Source organism: Podarcis muralis, chromosome 15 (assembly GCF_964188315.1).
Source record: "Podarcis muralis chromosome 15, rPodMur119.hap1.1, whole genome shotgun sequence".
Lineage (NCBI taxonomy): Eukaryota > Metazoa > Chordata > Lepidosauria > Squamata > Lacertidae > Podarcis > Podarcis muralis.
Window position 1 is genome coordinate 23,892,272 of NC_135669.1, and position 12,765 is coordinate 23,905,036.

General features: G+C 43.2%; 1 pseudogene; it reads left to right on the forward strand.

Annotated features, from left to right (window-relative positions):
- The first annotated feature begins 604 nt into the window (after positions 1 to 604).
- LOC114585531 (large ribosomal subunit protein eL31 pseudogene) lies at positions 605 to 12,765 on the forward strand (annotated as a pseudogene).

A 12,765-nucleotide genomic window follows, 5' to 3' on the forward strand; every position in this document is an offset into this window, starting at 1 on the left:
GGCTAACCAGAGGCCTGTGAAAAGCTTGCAAGTGAGACATGGGTGCAACAGCTTGTGCTCCCTAGTAATTGGTATTGAGATAAATACCACCTCTAATATGGAGGTAGGATACAGCCATCAGGACTAGCAGCTATTGATAGCCTTATTTGTCTAAATGCCCTTTAAAGCTGCCCAAATTGGTGTCAATTACTAAACCTTGTGGTAGGAAACTCCATAGTTACCGGTAATTTAATAAATGCTTCCTTTTGTCTTTCCTGAATCTTCCAACATGACTCTGGATTCTGGTATTATGAGAAAGGGAGAAAAACATGTCTCTGTCAACTTTCTCCAGACCATGCATAATCTTAAATGCCTCTATCCTGTCACCTTCTAGACACGTTTCTCTAAAATAAAAAGGCTCAAGTGTTGCAATTCTTCCTTTTAGGGGAGTTGTTCCAGCTCAGTTATAATTTTGATTGCCCTTTTGCTGAATTTTCCCCACAATATTCTTTCTGAAGTGTAGCAAGCAGAACTGTATGCCGTATTCCAAATGTAATCATGCCATAGATTTGTATACTGGCATTATGAGCTTGTTGGTTTTATTCTTAACTGTTTTCCCAGTGACATGGAACTCACCCTTTTCATAGCTGCCACATACTTCCAAGGTAATTTGCTCCAATGTGCCATACTTTGAACTGCATTTGTCAGTTTAATGTCTATTCCTCCAAATTGGCAAGATCCTTTTGGAACTTCTCACAATCCCTTTTTGTTCTTACCAGCCTGGGCAACTTGGTGTCATAAATAAAACTTAGCATTTCTGTGTCATTTTTGAAAATGCACAAGTCCTTATACTAATCCTTGTAGAATTGTGCTTTCCTACATCTCTCCATTGGAAGAACTATCCATTTATTCCCATTCTTTGCTACTGGTTCTTTAATGAGTTACTGATCCATATGGGGACCTGCTCTCTTATCCTTTGACTGCTAAGCTTACACAGGAGGGACTAAATCATTGCCTAAGTAGATAATTTTGACTGGATCACTTCTATCCATATACTTATCAAAACTACCAGAGAACTCTAAAAATTCAGAAAGAACTTACTGTTGTGGAAGCCATGCTGATTCTTTACACACTAGAAAGACTTGTTCTTCTGTTGGTAATTCTATATTTAATTACCGTAATAATACTTTCCACCCATTTCCCCATATCAGATGTTAAACTAACTGCCCTTTGTACCCTACATATGAGTGTAGAGAGGAGAGCGGATAGTAAGATAGAACAACAGTTACTAAAAAAATTGCTTGGGAGAAGCCACACCAGTGGGGTCTCTTGCTTCCCATATGAATTAAAGTTAAAGGTACCCCTGCCCGTACGGGCCAGTCGTGTCCGACTCTAGGGTTGTGCGCCCATCTCACTTAAGAGGCCGGGGGCCAGTGCTGTCCGGAGACACTTCTGGGTCACGTGGCCAGCGTGACAAAGCTGCTCTGGCGAGCCAGCACCAGCGCAGCACACGGAAACGCCGTTTACCATCTCGCTACAAAGTGGTACCTATTTATCTACTTTCACTTAGGGGTGCTTTCGAACTGCTAGGTGGGCAGGAGCTGGGACCGAAAGACGGGAGCTCACCCCACCACGGGGATTCGAACCGCCGACCATACTATCGGCAAGTCCTAGGCACTGAGGTTTTACCCACAGAGCCACCCGCGTCCCCTTCCCATATGAATTATGTGAGTGTTAATTTAGGCTTAGGAACTTTCATTACCTCCTCCAGAAATAAAACCCTTAGAAATGGGAAAATTAGTTTTCTTATATAATCCGATCTCATGATCACTAAATAGCTGTGGAATATGTAGTCTTCCTAGAGCAGCCATAGGAAAGGAATAACTTAAAATACTGTCTTGGCTAAATGCTTTATTAAAAGCAAGCCCACCCAAAGCCAGCAAAACTCATCATTAACAAACAAGCACAAAGAGAGCAGCATCTGCATATTTTGCCTACAAAATAAGAGGTTGGTTTCCTTCTGAACTTCTGTACTTGCCTGGCTGAACAGGCTGCTGGTTTCTAAGCATTGGAGCCAGGAGCATGGCTGAATTTTCAGTATAGGACACAAATCAATGGAGAAAAGTGCATCCCCCCCCCATCCCCCACTCTCCCAGATTCAAGAAGCACTGAGCTTGTCACTCCACATTACAGCTCAGATAGACGACATCCCAAGCTACGCCATGAATGCTACCCAAAATGTTTCATCGTTTTAATAGAATCAATGCATCAGGAGTCGAGAGAGAAAGAGGCACCATTCCTTGTGCTTATTCCCCAGTGTCCATGGAAATCATCAGAGGAATGTGAGAAGCAAAACCTGCAATTCTATACCCATTCTAGCTCAATGAAACTTACTTTTGAGAAAACCTGCATAGCAATGCACTGTAAGGCAATGATGGAAGCAAACGTGTTTCAAATCCCATGCTACCAAGAGGAGAGAGTATGTGTGTGGAAGTAGTGGAATATCTTTGCTTCCATGTCTCTTGCAAATATTCTTTTAAGTAGCATTGACTGGAGCCCACAACAAATGCTTGATAAAAATTAACAAAGTAGGTGTGGGATGCTAGGAGAGAAGAGACTGATGGATTCAGGTGATAAGAAGCACCTTTCAATAAACTTTGATATTGTAATATAAAAAAATAAGAAGTCAAAAATAAGAAGCACCTTTCCCGTTCTAGTTACGTTTGAGAGCTCAAAGGCTGAAAGCATAGTTTACAGTTTCTTCAATAATAATAATAATAATAATAATTCATATACCACCCTATACCCAGAGGTCTCTGGGTGGTTCACAGAGAAGATCAACATAAAAACCATATTATATATAATAAAAATAAAAACAACCCAATAACCCACCCCCCAAATAGCCACATTTTAAATGGGCATAGGATGTCAATCAGATCAACCAAAGGCCTGGTTAAAAAGGAACTGGATGGATGGATGGATGGACCAGAGAAGAACCAGAATGAAAAGGTATTCTCTCAGGAGTTGGTGTTCGGATTTCATTTTTCCAGTGTGGCTTTATTCCATGGAGCCTCCCACATCTGCTTGGGCGTTTGTTCTTTATTTGGGTCAGCTGTAGATATGTGCTCCCAGTGCTGGGCAATGAATTGTGACATTTGGAAGTACGTAGACTTGTTCTCTCATTGCTGAGGAGATGTGCTCTGGAGTGTGTTTAGATTAGCTTTGTTAAATGTGTGTATTTCTTCATACAAAAGGAGTCCCAAAATAATTTACAGGAACAATAGCATATAATACCCCCCATTATGCTTAAAGTGTCAACAGTAATCATCCAACAACATATAATAATCACCCCACCAAAAAATAAATGACCCAAACCAGACCATTAGCGTTGTCCAAATGCCCAGGAGAATAAAAACATATTTGCTTGGCACCAGAAGGACGACGAATTCAGTACTTGGCGAGCCTCTGTGAGGAAGGTATTCAACAACTGGGGCCACTACAGAAAAAAAAACCCCATTTTATGTCACCCTCTCAGGGGACACACGTAAATAATCCTAAGATGTTGATCTCAGGGTCCAGGTGGGTTCATATAGCGACAAGTGGTCCTTGAGGTATGTTGCAGGGTCCTGAGCCATTCAAGGCTTTATAGGTCAAAACCAGCATTTTGAATTGGGCTCCAAAATAAATTGGCAGCCAAGCAGTTGGGAGTAAGCAAGAAAAGCCATACGCAGTAAGTGCAGGTGAGCCAGAATTGGGAGTTATATATGTTTAGGTCATCTAGTTCCATTCAGTAGTCTGATCACTATTCTGCACTGGCTGCTGTTTCCAAACAGTCTTCAAAGCCAGCTCGGCACACATTGTAGCAGTCTAATCTAGATATTACCAAAGCATAGACCACTGAAGTCCAGCTATTCCCATCCACATAAGGTCATAAACTGCTAAAACTGGTGGAAGACACTCTGTGTACCTGGGTACCTAAGACAAGTAAGGTGACATGTGTGAAAACCTTACATGTCTAATGTATCTGACCCCTCTCCTGTATGTCCCCCCCTTTTTTTAACCCCACATAAAGTATATCAACCTTACATGCCAGATAACAGCTTTCTTGCTATACAGGTGAATAGAACTTGATTCAGAGTTCACAGACTGTTCAAGATGTCTTTTCAGTACCCATACACCTTAAGCAGTTTTGAGAAAGATATCAAGCTAACAAAAGCACATGCAGAATTCAGGGCTTGCAAACAAAAATACACCCTCTGCCTCATGCAGATAGCTTAGCACATATTACTGAGTGTGAAAGCTTTGGTTAGCAAACAGGATTTTTGTTTTAAGCTTACAAGGGCCTTTCCCCCAACACTCAGTTGAAATGAAGCAGTTGAGGTTCTGTTTCCCCCTTTCCCCACACAAAAAATAAGAAGAACACACTTAAGAGGTTCCTTTTGTTATATTTATGGATGCCTAGCAGTGAACTGGAAATAGCTTGGGCTGTGGCATTGAAGTGGTTCAGCAATACCCAGCTAGGGATAGATGGCTCTGACTCCCAAGTTACTGTGGTCTCTCGTACTTTTCATTTATTCAAGCTCAGCTGGGGGGGAAAGCCATTTCTATGTGGAAACAGTCAGGCTGCATTACTTCCGCATCCCTGCAGCTCATATCCTCCTCTCTGAAGGTGGCACCAGTTTGTCGGCCGTCGTGGGTGTTTCATGAATTTGCTTTCCATGAGAACGCTGTGTTGCGTGACCCTTAAAAAGAAGAGGATAAACTTACCACTGAGCTGTAGCTGGAAAGACGGTCGCCACAAACTAGGTGGCTTTTCTCTGTTCAAACTCAAGTATCGCTATATGAGCACTCTCTTTCTATAAAGAATTAAGCAGTTGGTGTGCTTAGGAACTGGCAAATGAGATTGCCTGTTTGACTTTTCGGCATTGTGCCTTGGTTGGAAAAACATGTTGCCGTTTAATGGTTCCGTTGTGGCTTTTGCAAAATGAGTTTGGTGGCTGTAGGCCAGGATTTTCTTAAGCAACAATTCAGTATCTTACAGACACTGTGAAATCAGAGGTTACAATTTGGAGTCCATTGTGCAATAAACCAATTGCCTGGAAAGGCGCTTCGTCTGCTTTCAATGAAATCCTGTCATACCCCAGTCCCGTCATTCCCGTAGAACTGGAGGTATGGTCAGCCTCTTCAAGTTATATTCATGAAATGAGTGGCAATAGGTTAAACAAGAACTGGAGCCTTCTAAAGGGTGTCAAGGTGGTCTTGGGAAGAAGAGCCAGTTAGTCACTGCTAGAGGCAGGACAGAAGGCAGAGAGTTACCAGGCTGGGATTATAAGGCAGGGATGAGAGAGGGATCACCATTTAAGTGGAAGAGTAGAGTGCATGCTTTGCAAGCGAAAGGTGCCAATTCAGTCCACCGCATCTCAAACTGTGGAGGATAAGGCCATCATTGGCTACTAGACATGATGGCTGTGTGTCCTATCTCCAGTGAAAGATGGAGGAAGTATGTCTCTGAGTGCCCATTGCTGGGGAAGCTTTGTGGGGAGAGGGCTGCGGTACTCATGTCCCGCTTGCGATTTTCCCATAGGCATCTGGTTGGCTGCTGTGAGAACAAGACACTGGATTAGAGGACCTTTGGTCTGATCCAGCAGAGCTCTTCATGTGGTTTAAAGCTTAATCAGGCAAACTGGGTAAGTACTCTTATCTATATGCTTAAAGAGCAATTGCCAATCAATTTGTAACTGGACCAAAGTCTAGTGCAGTGCTGGACTAGATGAGTCAATGGCCTGCCTGACAGTATAAATAAGGCAGTTCCTTATATCCCATGAAAGACAGACTGGAAGCACAAATGATAGGCTAGATTCTTGTCAAAGATTGAGTTGGTTGGAAATTATCTGGATAAATGGCTGAGACAAGGGAAATGGGGGGAGACAAGATATGCAGGGCTCCACTTTTTGGCAACAGTGCTAATGCGTCACTGAGATTTCATTACATGCAGCAATTCTAGATGTGTGCAGCCTTGGTGAATCCCAATGCAACTAAACCAACTACTTCCATGTCATTCTTGCTTCCTCTTGGACGCCCACCCTCCTTGGCTGTGAGGCGCTTTGCACCTGGCTCCGGTAGCTATACCGCTGGGTCATGTCTGACCCGGTGGCAGAGAAGATCCCACCTTGGCTGCATCAAGGTGCGCCTGGCCACAGTAGCTCTGCCTCCGCCACCAGGTCAGGCCTGTCTCAGAGGCAGAGAGCAGGAGGAGAGCTTCCCTGCCCCTCTCCAACCCTGAACTCTGGTGCACAGGCAGACTTACACTCCTGAGAGCCAGTGTGGTGTAGTGGTTAAGAGCGGTAGACTTGTAATCTGGTGAACTGGGTTCGCATCTCCGCTCCTCCACATGCAGCTGCTGGGTGACCTTGGGCTAGTCACACTTCTCTGAAGTCTCTCAGCCCCACTCCCCTCACAGAGTGTTTGTTGTGGGGGAGGAAGGGAAAGGAGAATGTTAGCCGCTTTGAGACTCCTTCGGGTAGTGATAAAGTGGGATATCAAATCCAAACTCTTCTTCTGGGTTCAGCTGGCACCTTCATTATACATCTTTAGGCACCAGGCAAAAAAGTTCCTCTTCAACCAGGCTTTGGGCTGACTAACATCCTCTATCTGTTTAAAGGTGTTTTGGGGTATGGGGGACTATTGTTTGTTTTGTTCCTTGTTTTTATTATACATTTTGTGTTTCTATCTTTTATTCTTCTGCTGTGAACCATGCTGAGAGCTAAGGATGAAGGGTGGTATACAAATGTAATAAATAATAATAATTATAGTTGATAAATCTAGAACAGTATGTGGATGGACTCTGGGTAGAAGAAGTAAGAATTCTGACATTGATGAGTCCTAGTACTGTGTAGGAATGCATCTAACCGCAATTGGAGGAAAGCAGTGACTGGATTTTATCTTCACACAGAGGCGCACACACTGATCAGGACTGACAAGAGGAGTACAGCATTCATGGTGTGGTGTTCGCTTGTAAATTCATTGAAGAAATGCATACCTAATTATAGCTATGTGACACAGTTGCCCATTGATTCCAGCTCTGTGTTGGTTCTGGCCCTGGTGTATCTTGGTTGATGAGCATTAATGTAGCTTTGCAACATTCCATTTTCTCTAGAGAGTTGGACAACCTTGGACAACCTTTGGAAACAGGGGAAAAAACAAAACACCAAAATGATGGACCAGCATTTCAGTAGTACGAATTAACTAGAATCAGAAATATATTCTCAGCTGACATTTTATATTTTACATCTACAAATCTGTTTTGAAGGTTGTGTTTCTCTCCTGTAGCTTGCAGGTTAGGATAGTCTACAAATATTAACTCCTCTTCATTTAATATACAGTCACCTTGAGGAATATGTCTTGTGGCATTCACTTCAAATCATTCTGTCCAAAGGAATGCTTTAAAAAGTGTGTTGCTAATTTGACCTAAGCTGTAAAAAGGAGGAAGTAACAAGATAGATTCTTTCAGATCCTATAAAATGCCCATCTCATTGTTGATGTCTTGGTGGTTTTCTCTTCACAGTCCAGAGAAACTCTACAGTGGTTACTGTTTGGTACCCAAGCTGTTTTCTGATAGTTTTTTAGTTGCTGAAAACAATTTAAACTCAGTGGATTAGGAAGGCTGTGATGGATGTGCAATCATTTTGTTTGTTTCAGAATTTATAAGCTCACCTGCATTCAGAAAATACCCAAAAATATAAAATGGATTTTAAAACAGTATTACAATATAAAGACCAACAAGAATTGCAAATTGCAGGAATGAAATAAATTGATTTTGGAAGATGTAAGAGGAACTTTTCCATTGAACATTGAAAACATAAACTATGTTGCGGCTTGCTTCACTTCTTAAGGAAGAGAATCCTAGAGAACTGGTGTCACAGTGCTAAACACATGTGCTTGAGTTGCATCATGCTTAGTTTCAGAGGAGATGTAGAGGGAGCTTCCAAGATTCTCTGCACTAGAACCATGTAAGGCTTTATACATCAGTAGTCTCCAGCAGAAATGCATCACAGGGAGCGGTCTACCACAGAAATCCTGTTTGTCAGGATACCTAACAATGGTCACTGATTGCTCCACCTGGACAGCCTGACCATTCCTTTTGAGATGCTAAATACTTAGTTCCTGAATCCAGGTCACAGGCTCACCCTATTCAAACACAAATACGCCCTTAAGACAGGATTTGAGCAAAGAGACAGTGAGGAGGAGGCTTTCCCATTTCCTTCCTCACTGCGGAGAATATTTGAGGTCACTGGAAGAGTCAAAATGGCTTCAGGATTGCTCTCCTGTACCATTTCAGACCTTGTAAATTTATGAACATTTAATATATATATATATATAGAGAGAGAGAGAGAGAGAGAGAGCGCGCGCGCGCGCGCTTGGAATTCCTATAACAGTATGATGGAGAGAAGTGGAATGGTGTACTCAAAAGAAGAGCAAGCGTTTACTGCACCTGGATGAATAGATAGCCATTTATTCAGCATACACTTTAGGACGAGAGGTTCAGTGGAGATAAAGAGGCATTATCATAGCCATGTGCCTAGCAGCATTTTGCTTTCCCTGTCCCAAATCTACCCGTATCCTGTCTCTTCCCATATGAAGAAAAAACAGAAAGAACTATTCTGTCCTCCCCACCCCCCGCCCCCATCCCTAGTGCATTAACATGGTATGGCACAGATACGTCAAGCTCAGCTATCTAGCTGTCCACCAACCATCTCTTCCTAGACTGTCTTTCCACAGGACCCCAGATCTAGGCAAATTAGGGTTCGTTTGTGATGCTGCAGTAAGTCATGCAGTAACCCCAGAGGAAATCAGCTCCCTGTCTGATGAAATTAACATTAGCAGCCTAATTCCATCCCTCTGCGGAATGATTGATGAAACGAGGAGCTCTGGTGTTTTAAAAGGTTGTGCTTGGCCTTCAGCTAATTGCAGCTATGAAAAGCTTATTCGAGGCCCCCAAGAAAAGAGGTGGGGGGGGTTAGGGAATTCCTTTAAATATCTACAGCCACAGAGTCCTTTGGGGTGAAGATGAAACATAGCTGCTTGGCAGCAACTGAAGCATAGCAGCTCGTGAAAGGTCTCTGGTGGGGGGAGGGGTGAGAGAGAGGGAGAGGGTGGAGGATGAAGATAAAAGCACAATTGAGTCCACAGACCCCAAGTGGAGGGCAACTATTGAAACTGATAATGGCCGTCCAACCCCAATCCCCTGCCCTCACCCCTGCACACACACACGCATTCAACAGTTGCAACTGTTGGAGCTGTCTTCTACTACTAGAGCAGGGGTCAGCAAACTTGGCGGGCCGGAGGGCAGGGGAGCGCGTGCCGATACGCGTGCGCACACGCTATTTCCGCCGCACTTCTGGGTTGGAGGAGCACCGGAAATAGCTTGTGCGCATGTGCACGGGCCTCCTTCAACCCGGATGTGCACCAGAAATAATGCTTAAAAGGTAAAGGGACCCCTGATCATTAGGTCCAGTTGTGACCAACTTTGGGGTTGTGGTGCTCATCTTGCTTTATTGGCCGAGGGAGCTGGCGTACAGGTTCTGGGTCATGTGGCCAGCATGACTAAGCCACTTCTGGCGAACCAGAGCAGCGCACGGAAACATTGTTTACCTTCCTGCCGCAGCGGTACCTATTTATCTACTTGCACTTTGATGTGCTTTCGAACTGCTAGGTTGGCAGGAGCAGGGACTGAGCAACGGGAGCTCACCCCGTCATGGGGATTTGAACCACCAACCTTCTGATCAGCAAGTCCTAGGCTCTGTGGTTTAATCCACAGCGCCACCCGTGTCCCTTAAATAACGCTTACGCATGCGCAAATAATGCTTGCGCATGCGCACAAGCTATTTCCGGTGCTCCTCCAACCTGGAAGTGGGCAGCCACGCAGCGCAGCGCCAGTAAGAGTGGGCGGTGGCAGCGAGCATGGATAAATGAGTCCCTTGGGCCTTATCCGGCCTGCGGGCCTTAGTTTGGGGACCCCTGTACTAGAGGTTTAAAAGCCTGTAACAATTCATAGAAGTTCATAGAAGAGGCAAGAAGCAAGGAAGAAACAGTCAAGAATGATATGTTTTACTATGAGAAGGTAGTGGTGTTGCCTCTGGCTAGATTTCCATATTACTCCCTTTTCTGTGGTCATTTGATCTGTTATCTCCTGCTCCTCTGGGTATGCAAAAAACAAAACAAAACCCCTTTAAAGCATTTTCTCCCATTTTAAACTTATAAAAGAATGAAATGGGGCGGGGGGGGGGGAGAGACACACCTTGGATGAATTGATGTGCAAGGAATAACCTGAGGCACTTCAGAAACATGTGGATAATTGTTCTTATCATTCCCCACCCCTTCCCTGTTTTGAGAAGAGATTTCCCTAGCAATAGTGGTCTGTGATTTATAGCCTGCTCCGTGTTACAGCCCGGGTAAGTTCACCATAGGATGTGTGATGCTGGCAAGAGTTCCAATCAGAAGACATTAACTTCTTGTCAGGTTTGTCTGATAGATATGGCAAATAACAAAAGGGGGCACATAAAATGAGAATGATGCTCAAAGGGTCTATCACCTCAGGTTGCCTGTCGCCTCGGGTTGCCTTTCTGGGTCCCTCCACAAAATCCCAAATTTTTGAGTGGCAGGCATAAAAGCTGAAAAATGAACAGTAGGGAACTCAATTTAATTCAGTCAATTAAGACAAGATGACTGCCAAGGGAAAGAATCTGTGAGGAAATATTTATGCGACGGTGTCTTGTGTTTCACTGTCATATGTGAAAGATCATCCTAAAATGTTGCTGCAGTGGTCTCTAGAGTTGTTACTGCAAAGATCCCATAGTGAAGAGAGGTACAAGGTGCTACTACGTAGTTCATTTCTGTGTATGGTAAGCCTTCAAATCTCACAGAACTCTTAACCAAATAGTTAAGATAAAGCAAAGTGATACAGATATTAGTTTTTTATGTTGCTGGATAGAAGCCTAGTTGCAAAAGTATTTTAGACAGACACATAGGGTTGTTTGTTTTGTTTTGACAAATCACCTGCAAAAGAACCTAAGGTCTCTTTGTAACTGGACTCTGCCCATGTATTTAGCAAGGCTCCCTGCAGTCCTAAGAAGGACACGGTAATTTGAATTCTGCAGTCATTGTACAAAAGGCCAATTTGTAACCCTTATTGCCAAAATAAAATAAGATTCTAAATCCTGATACTTGAGAAGTCCGTTTTGATTTTGTTTTTTGTCATTCAGTTTTGTAGAAGTTTTGATCTACATAAGGCCCAGTAAAACACGACTCTTGATGGAGCCTGGGTCCCATGCTAAATAGTTTGAATGCCCAAAATTAAAGTAGGGATTTTGAAGATTGCCACTCCCCAACTGGTTTTTAAATTTGATTGGAAAATCCAGCTCTAATAGTATTTTTTTTAAAAAAAGATTAAACACAGATTATAAAGGAGGACAGTGGCTTATCAGTAAAACTTCGCATTTATATATTTATCATCTAAAGTTGTGATTCTTCATGTTTGCACTTTGCTTTCCCTTAGAACAGTGGTCTTTGACTGATTGAGACCCAAGACTGACCTCTGACTCCCAGGCTGCAACGTGGGATCCACTTTTGCTTTATACTTAACAGTGCTGATAGTGTTCGTTATTAATCCTAAAATGGCAATTCACAGAGCAATATATTGAGTGCTTTCCCCCCTAGAAAATAGGTGGCAGTACTCTTCATGAAGTTGTTACAGTAAACACCACACTTTTAACAACAAAAAAAGAGGTGCCATTAGTGCGTACCCTGGAGTACCCCCTGAAAACCCCCCACTGAATATACCTACTATTACCTTAGCATTACTACTAAGTGAAAACCAGAAATATGTATCATATTAAAAATTATAATAATAAAGCCTTGTGCATCTTTCTCCTGCCACACTGCAGCATGTGTGGAAATTGATAAAATGAGGATCTTATCAGAAGAACGTGTCATAATCTAGCCATGTGTGTAGTGCTCCTTTGCTCTGGTCAGCCTAAACTGAAATCCGACGTGGCAACAACAGCTTTGCTGAGACTCGCCTGGTGTGGCCTCGACCCACCTGCTGGTTGAAGACCTGTACCTTAGAAGGCCTTGCCTTTCAAGTCACAATGCAGGAGAACCTAAGATGTGCCACTGTTAGACAATGAAGCTCATCTCTCTGAAAGATCAAGGGTGGGGCGGAATTCCTTTAGCAGCTTGAAAGGAAAATCCAGAAGAAATATTTCTTCAAGAAAGGGATAGCTTCAAGTACGTTACTTAGTATGGTCAATGAGAGAACCTAAATTGAATTGATAGACAGAAAGCCTTAAGACTAAGTTTTCCAAAGTCTTTCTGGTCTGATCCTGAGCAGGACGGCTCCTGCAAAGAAAGGTGGTGAAAAGAAGAAAGGACGATCAGCCATCAATGAGGTGGTTACTCGGGAATATACTATAAACATTCACAATTGGATCCATGACGTGGGCTTCAAGAAGCGGGCTCCTCGTGCTCTCAAGGAGATCTGTAAATTTGCAATGAAGGAGATGGGGACTCCTGATGTACGCACTGACACCCGCTTGAACAAGGCTGTCCGGGCAAAAGGAGTAAGGAATGTTCCTTACCGTATCCGTGTGCGTTTATCCAGAAAACGCAATGAAGATGAGGATTCGCCTAATAAACTGTCACATATGTGCCAGTTACCACCTTCAAAAGCCTACAGACTGTTAATGTGGATGAAAACTAATCTTTCATTACAATAAAAATGTTATGACA